This window comes from Carassius gibelio, chromosome B1 (genome assembly GCF_023724105.1).
Source record: "Carassius gibelio isolate Cgi1373 ecotype wild population from Czech Republic chromosome B1, carGib1.2-hapl.c, whole genome shotgun sequence".
Lineage (NCBI taxonomy): Eukaryota > Metazoa > Chordata > Actinopteri > Cypriniformes > Cyprinidae > Carassius > Carassius gibelio.
The window spans coordinates 30,470,235-30,484,803 of NC_068396.1; the positions used below are offsets into that span (position 1 = coordinate 30,470,235).

The window sequence follows — 14,569 nt, forward strand, 5'->3', positions numbered from 1 at the left end:
CAAGCTGTTTTCTGGTAATGTGCAAGACCTCCAGATCATTAACCGCTGTAAAATAATGAGTAGAATGATGAATTGACCTATCGGTAAACACTTCCCCTTGAATGCAAATGAGCCACGTCAGTTAAGTATCAGTTAAATGGGGTGCAAAACTCTTGACATCTTAAGGTTTCTGCACCAAAGATAACCATGGGAAGATCTGAACCTTGCATCAGTTTTATAATGTTTTCCTAAACCCAACCAAAACAGGGCAAAATTACCATAAGCATTCAACCCTAATCCCAATGAAGACAAAAACGTTTCATTTTTTAGATTTCATACTCGCATTAATTTGTCATCTGCTCAAGCAGTATGTTAATGTCATCTTTTGATTCAGCAAAGTATCTCTGGCTAAAACTAGTTAATGTTAAAGTTAATGAGTCCATGCTAACATACAGACCTAAAGAGCTACGTTATGTCCAGTCCAGTGTAGGTCAAAAACATATAAATGAAGGTCTACATGTCAGTGCCTCTCCATATTAAACTGGCTAACTGTAAATTAATTTAACCGTACTGTGCGGTAATTGAGCAGTGTTGATCCTGGATGTTAGCTTATGATCGGTCAATTTCAATAGAGTCATTCTGTGGATTTGGTAACATTTCAACTTGGAATATACTTTCCATTTTAAATAACCCTCATCATTAGGCACATATCAAACCTCCAAAGAAATCACTTTAGCTATGATTTGGAAAGCACATATAATCTGGTAACATTATATGGAACATTTAAATGATCCAGAAAACCCAATCCTTCAGTATTTCAGTTCTCTTCCATCTGCCGTAATTATAGTTTACCTAGGTGCAGGAATACTAACTCTAGTAAGCGTTGTGTTCATACAGCTATATGTGGTTTAGTTACTGTTGCCCTGAATGTCAGAAGTGATCAGGACAACTAGATGAGCCCCAGAGACAGATCCCCAGTGAAGACCTTGTCACCTAGACGGCCATCGGGACAAGACCACAGGAACCAGATGAGTCCTCTGCACAATCGGACTTTGTTGCAGCTTGGAACTGAACTGCTGGTTTCGTCTGGTCAGAGGAGAGGTGGCCCCTCGACTGAGCCTGGTTTCTTTCTCCATTCTGTCACTGATGGAGTTTTATTTCCTTGCCGCTGTCACCTCTGGCTTGCTAAATTGGGGACAATTAATTTCCAGCAATATCATTGACTTGATTGCACGTACTGTATACTATTTAAACTGAACTGAGCTGGATGATGACATCACTGAATTCAAGGATGAACTGCCTTTAACTGAAAATTTTGTGTTTACTATTGTCCTGTTCCATTGACACCCCCTTTTTTTCAATTTAATGCAGTAAAGCTGCTTCGAAATAATCTCTATTGTTGAATGTGCTATATAAATAAAGCTGACTTGACATAAGAAATAATCTATCATATTATGCTTTTGCATTTGTTGTGTTTATTTTATTTTACTATTATTAATATTATTATAATTTAATTAAAATGATCTTATTTATATATTTTATTATTTTGATGTGATTGTTTTTCATTGTACTGCGACAAGTTTATATGCAATGTGCTTCTGTTTTTGTGTTATATATGCAATTTCTGTGAAAATGTTTCTCTCTCCTAGTGTCCCCTTGTTTCTGGGTCAACATATCTGCATGGCCAACATGGCCTTTCTGTTCTAAATGTGGGTGGAATTTCTAATATATGATGCTTGTCAAAGTTTAAGTGGAAATATTACATCAAACATTCTATTTAGAACAAATATGAGTTCTATAGTATATATTTATGGAAACCATGACTATTTTATATATTATAGAAATTATAAATAATAATAAATGAAGTAAATAAAAACCTTCTCGCCAGTTTACGACACCGTTACAATGAGAAATACATATGTGTTGAGTGTAACGTGTTTGTAGTTCAGGTGTGTGTTTGTGCAATGCTGTAGTTCAGGTGTGTGTTTGTGCGGAACTGTAGTTCAGGTGTGTGTTTGTGCGGAGCTGTAGTTCAGGTGTGTGTTTCACTTGTTTGTGATTATGGTGTAGTTCAGGTGTGTGTTTGTGCAATGCTGTAGTTCAGGTGTGTGTTTGTGCGGAGCTGTAGTTCAGGTGTGTGTTTGTGCAGTGCTGTAGTTCAGTTGGGTGTTTGTGCGGAGCTGTAGTTCAGGTGTGTGTTTCACGTGTTTGTGATTGTGGTGTAGTTCAGGTGTGTGTTTGTGCAGTGCTGTAGTTCAGGTGGGTGTTTGTGCGGAGCTGTAGTTCAGGTGTATGTTTCACGTGTTTGTGATTGTGGTGTAGTTTCAGGAGTGTGTTTGTGTAGTGCTGTAGTTCAGGTGAGTGTTTGTGCGGAGCTGTAGTTCAGGTGTGTGTTTCACGTGTTTGTGATTGTGGTGTAGTTTCAGGAGTGTGTTTGTGTAGTGCTGTAGTTCAGGTGAGTGTTTGTGCGGAGCTGTAATTCAGGTTTGTGTTTCACGCATTTGTGATTGTGGTGTAGTTCAGCAGTGTGTTTGTGCAGTGCACTAGTTCAGGTGTGTGTTTATGCGGAGCTGTAATTCAGGTGTGTTTTTCACGTGTTTGTGGTGTAGTTCAGGTGTGTGTTTGTGCAGTGCTTTGAAATAATCTCTATTGTTGAATGTGCTATATAAATAAAGCTGACTTGACATAAGAAATAATCTATCATGTTATGCTTTTGCATTTGTTGTGTTTATTTTATTTTACTATTATTAATATTATTATAATTTAAAATTCTTATATATTTTATTTAAATTTAATAAAAAATTAAATAAAATGTATTGTATTTTATTTTGACGTGATTGTTTTTCATTGTACTGCGACAAGTTTATATGCAATGTGCTTCTGTTTTTGTGTTATATATGCAACTTCTGTGAAAATGTTTCTCTCTCCTAGTGTCCCCTTGTTTCTGGGTCAACATATCTGCATGGCCAACATGGCCTTTCTGTTCTAAATGTGGGTGGAATTTCTAATATATGATGCTTGTCAAAGTTTAAGTGGAAATATTACATCAAACATTCTATTTAGAACAAATATGAGTTGTCATGATTTTGGTAAGTATATATTTATGGAAACCATGACTATTTTATTATAGAAATTATAAATAATAATAAATGAAGTAAATAACAACCCTCTCGCCAATTTACGACACCGTTACAATGAGAAATACATATGTGTTGAGTGTAACGTGTTTGTAGTTCAGGTGTGCGTTTGTGCAATGCTGTAGTTTAGGTGTGTGTTTGTGCGGAGCTGTAGTTCTACCAGAAAGACTCGGGAGATAGAAGAATGTACGAAGCATACATTTATTGACAGCTCAGAGAGCACAATTATAAATTTATTTGGCGGAAGGCCCCGTCAATGGTTCGTAATCCGAGGGTAGCGAATCTGCATTTCCTGCCTGAAGACGAAGGCAGGGGCGCAGCCGACCCCCAAAATTAGGTGGATTATGAGACCTCCAGACAGGGTCAGCCTTCCCCCCAAAAAAGTAGATGAAGAAGTATACCCACCAGTTGTGAATCCTAAGGTTCCTGGAAGAAATAGAAAGAGAGTTAGCATGACCAGTATAATGACGTTAGATTAAACTTCTTATAAGTTTTTACAGAAATAGCCGCAATAGGCCAGACACAGACAGCCACGATAGGCAGGCACAGACAGGCCTCGATAGACCAACAGAAATAGCCACGATAGGCCAGACACAGACAGCCACGATAGGCAGGCACAGACAGGCCTCGATAGACCAACAGAAATAGCCACGATAGGCAGACACAGACAGCCACGATAGGCAGGCACAGACAGGCCTCGATAGACCAACAGAAATAGCCACAATAGGCAGACACGGACAGCCACGATAGGCAGACACAGACAGCCACGATAGGCAGACACAGACAGCCACGATAGGCAGACACAGACAGGCCTCGATAGACCAACAGAAATAGCCACGATAGGCAGGCACAGACAGCCACGATAGGCAGGCACAGACAGGCCTCGATAGACCAACAGAAATAGCCACGATAGGCAGGCACAGACAGCCACGATAGGCAGGCACAGACAGGCCTCGATAGACCAACAGAAATAGCCACGATAGGCAGGCACAGACAGCCACGATAGGCAGGCACAGACAGGCCTCGATAGACCAACAGAAATAGCCACAATAGGCAGACACGGACAGCCACGATAGGCAGACACAGACAGCCACGATAGGCAGACACAGACAGCCACGATAGGCAGACACAGACAGGCCTCGATAGACCAACAGAAATAGCCACGATAGGCAGACACAGACAGGCCCCAATAGACCAACAGAAATAGCCACGATAGGCCAGACGCAGACAGCCACGATAGGCAGACACAGACAGGCCCCAATAGACCAACAGAAATAGCCACGATAGGCCAGACGCAGACAGCCACGATAGGCAGACGCAGACAGGCCTCGATAGACTATACAGAAAAATAGCCATGATAGCCAGACACGGACAGGCCTCGATAGACTGTACATAAATAGCCACGATAGGCCAGACGCAGACAGCCACGATAGGCAGACACAAGACAGGCCTCGATAGACCATGATTAGCCACGATAGGCAGACGCAGACAGGCCTCGATAGACCGTACATAAATAGCCATGATAGGCCAGACGCAGACAGCCACAATGGCAGACGCAGACAGGCCTCAATAGGCCGTACAGAAATAGCCACAATAGGCAAACACAGGACAGGCCTCAATAGACCGTACAGAAAAATAGCCATGATGGCCGGACACGGAGAGGCCTCGATAGACCGAACAGAAATAGCCACGATAGGCCAGACACAGACAGCCACGATAGGCAGACACAGACAGGCCTCGATAGGCCGTACAGAAAAATAGCCATAATAGCCGGACACGGACAGGTCTCGATAGACCGTACAGAAATAGCCACGATAGGCAGACACAGACAGGCCTCGAAAGACCATACAGAAATAGCCACAAAGGCCAGACATGTACAGGCCTTGATAGACCATACAGATATAGTAACACCACCACCAGTAATTGCATGAATTTACCCGATTAGTTACAGGAGAGCTTGCTGAGCTTCAATAATGGTTTTGAATCAGGTCTGATGTATGATTCAAATGCTGAGGAAGACCATCTGCCTATGATCTTAACAGCTGATGTAGAGATCCCTCGTTCAGGATCAAATTGATTAGTTTGAAGTGAATTCCCCTGGAAGCATAACCCATAGAAGGCAGATAAACACTGCCTCGAGAAGAATATTGAGGTACTTAGAAGGAAGGCCATAGCAGATGGAAGTAATTAATTTTGCAATATGGGCAGGGTAATAGGCAGACATTTGTCTTTAATTTGTTGGAAGATTTAGCTAACCCCTCAAGTAGTAATAGAACTGAATAACCAAAAGGCTTGAAAATTAGATTATAAAATTTAGCGTGGATTAGATGCTGGCAAGGAGTCTGCGAATAGAGAAATTTTAAGATTGCGATTTTTTTTTTTTTTAAGACGAGAAAGGAGCAACGGTCGAAATTAGAATAGGAAAGCAAAAATTGGAAGGAAAAACATTAGGAGCGGACCATGCAAACGTGTAGGCTTGATTGTAGAGGGAGCAACGCCTTAGAAATGTGATTTCCAGCTGACGTAAGCACTTCGATTAGTATTATGCCTGCTAACGGAGGGCAGACTGAAGAATCCGGGTTGGCTGAGGGCACAGCTGTGTGAAAGTCTAAAAGTGTAAAGTGAAAGCCGCAACAGCCGAGTAAGAGTGATGAACCAACACCAGTAGATGCGCGAAAAGTTGACATATCAAAGGTTAAGTTTAAAATACGCATAAATCGAATTGACTTAAGCTTACTAGCACGCATTGCTAATCTTGATGTAAACAATTAAACATTGTTTGTCTTAGTAATCTTATCAAATTCTGAACATTTCCACTTAGTAATGAATAATTTTTCTGATGACGTCAGTTTGACAGCATGAGCAGAACCTCCTTAACGTGCCCCTCCAGCCGTTAGTTAGCTATGAGTGATGGGCGGTCACACTGCACTTTTCTCTCCATTGACTTCCATTCATACGCATGCAAATGCGTCGGACCGGAAACGCAAGCTTATGCGAAAAATTTCGCATTTCGCTGCGTTCCAAAGTTCAAGTTTGGTGAACTCTGACCTGGGAATTTGCATAACGTGAGGATGTGGACCAGTAGAAGAGCGATACATTGCTGCATGACCTCTCTGTACAAAAATTCAGAAAGGAAGCGCTATATAACTTTAGCTGTTGCGCAGCGTCCTATTTTATAATACATTAAAAGATTTATAAAAGAAAAGAAGCTGCATGGTTTGTAGTCGACGGGAACAGATGATACATTGGAATGACAACGTTTTATATATATAACCCTAACCCTAACTCTAACTAACCCTAACCCTAACTCGCGGCATATGAATAATTTTCTTGTGTAAAAGGTAACATGCTAATTTACACTACAGATTATTTAAAATATGATACTATCTTTCTTGCTGGCAAATGAAATTAATAAAGAAAACGAACAAAAGTATTCATTCTGAATATTTCATATTATTTTAATCTGAATGATGTTATGATATTAAGGGGGTTATATTAGTTGGATCTGATTTTTGGGGGGGTCATGACCCCCGTAACCCCCCTGCAAATTACGCACATGGTACAGATGAATATTTGTTGATTGAGACCAAAGTCTTTTCAGGTGTTGAGACCCAAGCAGCACTGACGCGACATCTCGGAAAGCACCAGCGTTGCCAAGACACATTGCCAATGTGTTTGTTTGGTGTTATTTTAGATTAGTTGGGTATATCCAGGCATCCGCTGTGAGTATGTGAGTGTTATACACGCAAAAGGTAATTTTATTTTTCCCTACCCTTCTGGTGTGATTATAAATAGGAGAGGAGTGGGGAGGAAGAAGAAAAGCAAACGAATGTATGTCTAATGTTTTTTTCAGAGTGCCAGTTGCTGCTTTGCTGCGGTTAAATCATCGTTCCCGTTTGAGAAGCGGGTTTGCAGTGCACGCTCGTGGTTGTATCGAGCGCCCGCAAGTTCATTGAACATTGTTAATGCCTGTACGATCCCCATGTTGAAGCCGCTCTAAACCCGTAACTTGATTTCAGGATTGCATGGTGTTCGCCACCTCGCTGGCGCAATTTTGTGTATGGTTTAACTTTAGTTATTTAGTAATCTGGGGTCATTGTATTTGGGTTGCTTCCTGCATATTGACATCGCTCACTTACGGAGCAGATTAACGGTGACGCAATCCTTTTGATTTTCATTTATTGGCTGATTGTAGTTTGTTGTGTGTGTGTGTGTGAGTTTAACTGAAATTGTGTGTTTGTTTGTTTCTTTATTTTATTTTCGGTTTTGTTGTAATTATCAGCTATTATCATTTAGGTTGTTTTTGAATTGATTTAGTATTTTGATTATTTTGTTATTCGAGTTGTATTATTTCTTTGATCTGCTTTACATTAGAACTGCTCAAGAATGTAGTGTAGTTATTGTGGGTGATTGTTTTTTATTTATTTAATTTGTCTTATTTTGGCTTATTTGGTTTGTGTTGGGTGGATTTACATAATTGTGTTCTTTATTTGGTTTGAAGTGTTTGTGTTTATTATTTGAGCAGTAAATTGGTTATTACAATCAGAGAAAATAAACTAATTGATTAGTTAATTTTTTTATTTTCTTCTTTTCTTGTATTTTTGAATTTTTTTTGTGTTGGTCAGTGTATGGTGGGCGGCCCATGTAAGCCAACCACAACAAAGCCCATTTCGTTGACCTGTTTCCATTGGTCAAAAGGGTCTTTTAATTATTACTGTCAAGCTCAATGTGGTTGTAGTAATTTAATTGATTAATAAATTTTGTTATCTGTGATTTTTGTCTCTGCTCGTCCTTTTCATTTGGTTGAAAGCCTGGAGTACGGGCCTTATTAGGATGAGTTGACTGTAATACAGTCACATCTAGATAGTTTGCGGGGCACAAACTTAATTACAGCAAGTAGATGAATAAACACAACAGCTTGAGCAAGTACAATCGCGTCGGAATCTGCGGTTGTTGTCGCGTCGGCATCTGCGAACTCAAACGTGTAAGTACGATCTTTTATACAGGAGTATAAAGACGTGATTGGATAATGATGAAGGTAATTAGTGACGAAGTGATTGAGTCTTCCTGGCAGAACTTAGGCTAAAGCTTCCATTTCAGGTGTGTGTTTGTTTGTGCAGTGGTGTAGTTCAGGTGGGTGTTTGTGCGGAGCTGTAGTTCAGGTGTGTGTTTCACGTGTTTGTGATTGTGGTGTAGTTTCAGGAGTGTGTTTGTGCAGTGCTGTAGTTCAGGTGTGTGTGTTTGTGCAGTGCTGTAGTTCAGGTGTGTGTGTTTGTGCAGTGCTGTAGTTCAGGTGTGTGTTTGTGCAGAGCTGTAGTTCAGGTGTGTTTTTCCCGTGTTTGTGGTGTAGTTCAGGTGTGTGTTTGTGCAGTGCTTTGAAATAATCTCTATTGCTGAATGTGCTATATAAATAAAGCTGACTTGAAGTAAGAAATAATCTATCATATTATGCTTTTGCATTTGTTGTTTATTTTATTTTACTTTTATTAATATTATTATAATTTAATTAAAATTATCTTATTTATATATTTTATTTATTTAAATGTAATAAATTAAATAAAATGTATTGTATTTTATTTTGACGTGATTGTTTTTCATTGTACTGCGACAAGTTTATATGCAATGTGCTTCTGTTTTGTGTTATATATGCAACTTCTGTGAAAATGTTTCTCTCTCCTAGTGTCCCCTTGTTTCTGGGTCAACATATCTGCATGGCCAACATGGCCTTTCTGTTCTAAATGTGGGTGGAATTTCTTATATATGATGCTTGTCAAAGTATAAGTGGAAATATTACATCAAACATTCTATTTAGAACAAATATGAGTTGTCATGATTTTGGTAAGTATATATTTATGGAAACCATGACTATTTTATATATTATAGAAATTATAAATAATAATAAATGAAGTAAATAACAACCCTCTCGCCAGTTTACGACACCGTTACAATGAGAAATACATATGTGTTGAGTGTAACGTGTTTGTGGTTTTTCACTCAAAATGGCTACTGCTCATGTTGTGTAGAAGAGTAAACCATATATGGCAGCAATAAAATAAGTACATTGCATATATTTATGTATTAAATAAAATATATATATAAAAAAATTAATCTTAATTCTCCATCTTAATTTTATGTGACGGGTTGAGTTGTTCAGCTTGACAGTACCCTCACTGACTATAGCACGCCTCAAAAATATTAATAAAAAGTATGATATTACTAACCATTTTCTGTAATTATATATATATATAATGGTTACTATGGGATTGAGTTCAGATGGGACATAACTTTAAAGTCTATCTATATAAACTAGGGCTCTTAATTTAACGTGTTAATTAGATTTATTAATTATGGAGAAAATAAGCATTCAAATTATTAACGCATTTAACGCACTTGTCCGGCCCCTGACCTATGTGGATAATAATAATCTAACATTTTTTAAAACTCCATCCAGGAATCCAGTAAATGCATAGTAAAACTGTTTTGCACTACAAACCAACGTTCATCAAGAATACATTGAAATAACATGACAAGAAACAGCAGTTTGCAAAGCAGCAAAACTGTATTGTACAGCTAAAATAGCTGGAAGAGACCGAAAGATAAGATCAGATAAACAATAAGTTAGGTTTGACTTCATGTTTTTTTTTACATTTAATAAAATCATGTAGTATGCACTTTTAATAATCCCAAACACAACCGGACTTGATTTACTTTGTGTAGCTAAACATAAAGCAACATATATATATATACATATATATATATATATATATATATATATATATATATATATATATATATATATATATATATATATATATATATATAACAATATATATATATATATATATATATATATAACAACATATATATATATATATATATATATATATATATATATATATATATATATATATACATAAACAAATAATATTTATTATTATAATTTTTTTTTTTTTTTTACAAAGCCTACATTGTAGCTACTCATCAAACTTCGGCGTATACAAACCTGCTTATAGTCATGCAGACGAAAATCCAAAGTCTTATATTCAGGCCCATTCACATCAAGAACGATAAAACAATGTCGACACCAACCTTTTACTGTCTATGACAGTGGTTCCCAAACTGGGGTGCGTGCACCCCTAGTGGTGCGCAGACTGACCACCAGGGGTGCGCAAGAGAATGTTTGTAATGGCGGGGAAAAAGATCGCTCTTTATTATTTTTATGTATTTAACTGAGGTAAACTTTACATGCAAAGGTTTTATTAAGAAATAAAATTTCACATTTCACATTACTCACTACATTACTGTATAAATTACAATTGATTTCATTTCATTTTACAAGCACGTTTGTGTCACAATAGCCCCGCCCTGTTCTTTTAGTTCATATTAGGTGCTAACTGTCTGATAATTCATTCATTTTTCACTTACTACATTCAACAGAATGGACACCTGGGGCCGGATTAAAAAAAAATCTTCTTAAGAAATAAATTAAAATATTAAAACGTTCTCAAATATATTCCTAAGAACATCTTAATTTTTTTTTTATCTGAATAAATACATGTTGCTGCTAAACTCACTCCTGTAGATTACCCTAATAATCATAATCATAAGCACGCACCAGACTATATTTTTGTTGCGACTTTGAATGGCGCCCAGCTTCATGTTTTAATGCGGCCTGTTTTTGAACAGTTACTTTTAAAATAGCCTGTCTTAAGCTGCAGCAATATGTTTCATAAATTTTTGTGTCGTGTTTTTGCACTTTCATCTGAGTGAACGCTTCCGGTATTTTAGTCCGCGCTTCTACAGCAAATGCATCCTGGGCACTCATATGCACCGAATATTGCCAAAGATGATGTATTAATAAGCTAAAATTAACCCTGACTCGTTTCAGGGTTGCTAATGAGTTTTGAAGTCAGCAAAAAGCAGCGTCACACACAGGCTAATCATGAGCGATCATGTTTACATTAACATCGCTGTCCCTTCAGAAAACTTGTGCACATCTGTAGTCCTCCTATGTATTATATGTAGCTGTTGCTGTAATGTTCAAATATAACAATTCATTTCAAATAATTTTCTTAAGATGAATTTTTTTGGGAATACAAAATATCCTTAAGTTTTTTTCTAAAAATAAGAAGAAAATGGAAGTTGAGAAGAAATTTCTTCTTAAGAATGTTTCGTGAATCCAGGTTAAAAACGGGCACTTTAAAGAAATTAAATATTTATATATCATATATATTTAATGTATATGATCTGTGTGCAAACATGCAGGCCCATACATCTCACAAAAAAAGGAAGTGATCTTTTATTATTATTATGTTTTCTAATTTACAGTGAATATTTGTATTTAGTTATTGCAATTAAAAATGTGAAGTCTAACCAGAGTAAGGTGTTGGGTGGTGCTTGACAGGTGCCAAACACTAGAAAGGGGTGCATGCTGAAAAAAGTTTGGGAACCACTGGTCTATGACAACAAAAGACGAGGTTCTTGGCAAGCTTCCGGGAAATTCTATGAGAATGCTCTGCGGAGACCTTTACTTTAGCGCTTGGACGAGTTTTGAAGTTTTTTTTTTTTTTTTTTTTTTGCAGGTAATTAACTGGTAAACAACTCGTTCTAAACGTGATAGTTTCAATTATTCATCTTTACAGTGTATTAAAGTTATTTATTGCGTTTAGTAATTTTAAACGTGTGGCATAACGCTACCGAGACGCAAAAAAAAAAAAAAAAAAAAAAAAGTCAATAAGCTTTGGTTCTAATAAGCATTTGGGCATATTGCTTCAACTAGGCTATTTATTGATAAAAGTTACAAACAAGTTAGGAAACAATAAACAAGCGGTACCTGTCTTGCAGCTCTCTTGTGCTTTATTTAAACTGTGTCCTCCCACAAGCCCCGAGAAGCAGTGATGGCACTTGTCGACTTTTTTTGAGATTGGTAAACGGAGGTCGGAGCCAGCTCCAAATGGGTGGGACTTCAGCTCCAAGTGGGCTGTACAAACCTCTATATCTTTCGATTGATTTATTTAATGCCATGGCGGTAATGTGCGCTGCGAAATGTGCGAATCACCAAAACCGAAAAGACCACGACAACTTCTCTATGCTTTTCAGCGCCAAGACAGATGAGTTTGAAGGGGTAAGTTAGTTAAACAGTTTTTAGACTTGTATATCGTATTACACGTTGAGAAAAAGTACAATATTGGCGGTTGATGTTTTAGTCTTGACGTAAATAAATTGTGATTACGAGCTCATTGCATTCAAGTTTGAAAATTGGAGGACATGTGCTATGTACCTTCAAGACTCATATTTACGATTATTCCAAAAGCACGTGAAGGCAGCATTTCATTCATTTCATTTCATTTCATATTTTATTTCATTCTTAAAAAAAAAAAAAAAGAAATGAAATATGAAAAGGAGCAGAAAGAAGATAAACTTATAATATCTGCCCCTTATCAACATAAGTTAAATTACAGTTCCAAAGAGGTGCGCTTACAACACACGTCTACTTAGCAGCACATATACATAGTCATAAATCAAATGTCACATTTTCCTGCTCAATAGAAGCATAATATTTCTTTATTAGTAATGCTTTTACACTCTTCTTAAAAACAAAAAACGATATTGAAGTTTTAATTCCGCTATTTAGATTGTCCCACAGACTGACACCTTGTATTGAGACACATCTTTCCTTTAATTTTGTTCTGAACTCAGGTTTCTGAAAGACTTCAGTTCCTCTTAAATTGAATCTACTAACTCTCTTGATGAATCTATTTTGCAGTTTGTCAGGTAATATTTTCAAATGAGCTTTATACATTATTTTTAGAAGGCTATATTCTAATAAGTCATTGAATTTTAAGATTTTTAACTGTATAAATATTGGATTTGTGTGGGCCCTATATTCACTTCCATTTACAACGTGAATGGCACGTTTTTGTAATAAAAAAACTGGTTCAATATAAGTCTTGTTTGCACTTCCCCATGCTTCAATGCAATAGGTCAGATGTGGAACAATCAATGAACTAAACACACATAATTTTTCTAAAATTTTACATAATTGTGGTAACAGGGATATCAGAAAACCTTTGTGTAGTCCCATTAAACTTTTGTGCTCAACAATAACGTCAATAATTTAATTTATCAGTGACATATTCATATCTGTATAATCATATGACTTTTTATTTGCAAATTCATACACAATTTTCAATATTTCACTCGCTTGTACCCTCTCAAGGAAAATACTGTTTACACTATGTGGAATAATACTACCATCAATGTTTTCATCTGGGATGTATTGTACTAAATTGGAGCCAATGTTTGCAAAATAATTATTGAATTTGTTTGCAATTTCTTCTGTCACATATTTATCCGAGTTGTTCTTGGTTATAAAATCAGGAGTAATAATTTTGGCCCTGCCTTTATGCAAGACTTTATTTATTACACCCCATGTGTTTTTGATACTGCTTTTACTTTTATCAGATTGGTGTAATAATCCTTTTTTTGTTTTCTTATATTTAATACAAGTTTGTTTTTAAATTTGTATTCCTGCGTTCTGCATCTTCTGTTCTTTTTTTAAGAAACATTCTATACAGATAATTTTTTCAACCCATTTGTCATCCAAGGGTTATCAAAGGATTTTTTCGCAGTTTGAGCACGAATTTTGATTTGTTTACAATTTTTATCATATGAATGAATTAGTGTAGTCATGAAAGCATTATAAGCATTATTTAAGTCATTCGTATATACTTGATCCCAATTTTGTCTCTTAAGATCTTCTTTAAAATTCTCAATAGCTTTACTAGACTTATCCCTTATGACAACGAGAGAGTTATCTTGCATAGTATTAATACAGAAATTGTCATAAATTATAAATACAGGGAGATGATCACTCACATCTGTCATGAAAATACCATTTATATTTTCACTGTGTATATTTGTATATATATTATCAATAATCCTAGCACTATGAGTTGTGATTCTGGTTGGTTTAGTTATCATTTGGCATAAACCTGCTATTTCCATATAATTCTTAAAGTCGTTAGTTGCTATTTTGCTACCCAAATCTATACTGAAATCACCACATACAATTACTTTGTTTGTTCTTTACATCCACAAACATTTCTATAATTTTTTCTGTAAACAAATCATTAGCAGGCCCAGGTGGTCTATAAACACAAGTGATTAACACATTTTTTCCTTTGTCATTTATGATTTCTATAGTTAATGCTTCCATCAAATCAGTCACAGCTATAGTTTTGTGCTCAACAACTTTACATTTAAGTTTAGCATCAACATAGAGGGCAACACTTCCTCCACCTTTCCACATCCTGTTTACATAAAACATGTTGTAAACGTTGATCCTGTACACTGTCAACTTGCATTTCCTTCAACCAGGTTTCTGTTACAGCAATCACTTTAAATGTCCATTTTAAATCACTAAGAAAGTTGTTAATCTTTGATAATTTACA

General features: G+C 36.5%; 1 protein-coding gene across 1 annotated transcript in view; it reads left to right on the forward strand.

Annotated features, from left to right (window-relative positions):
• The window catches only part of best2 (bestrophin 2), a 70,874-nt gene that overhangs the window by 48,986 nt on the left and 7,319 nt on the right, over window positions 1–14,569 (forward strand). The gene's annotated exons all lie outside the window — the stretch shown is intronic.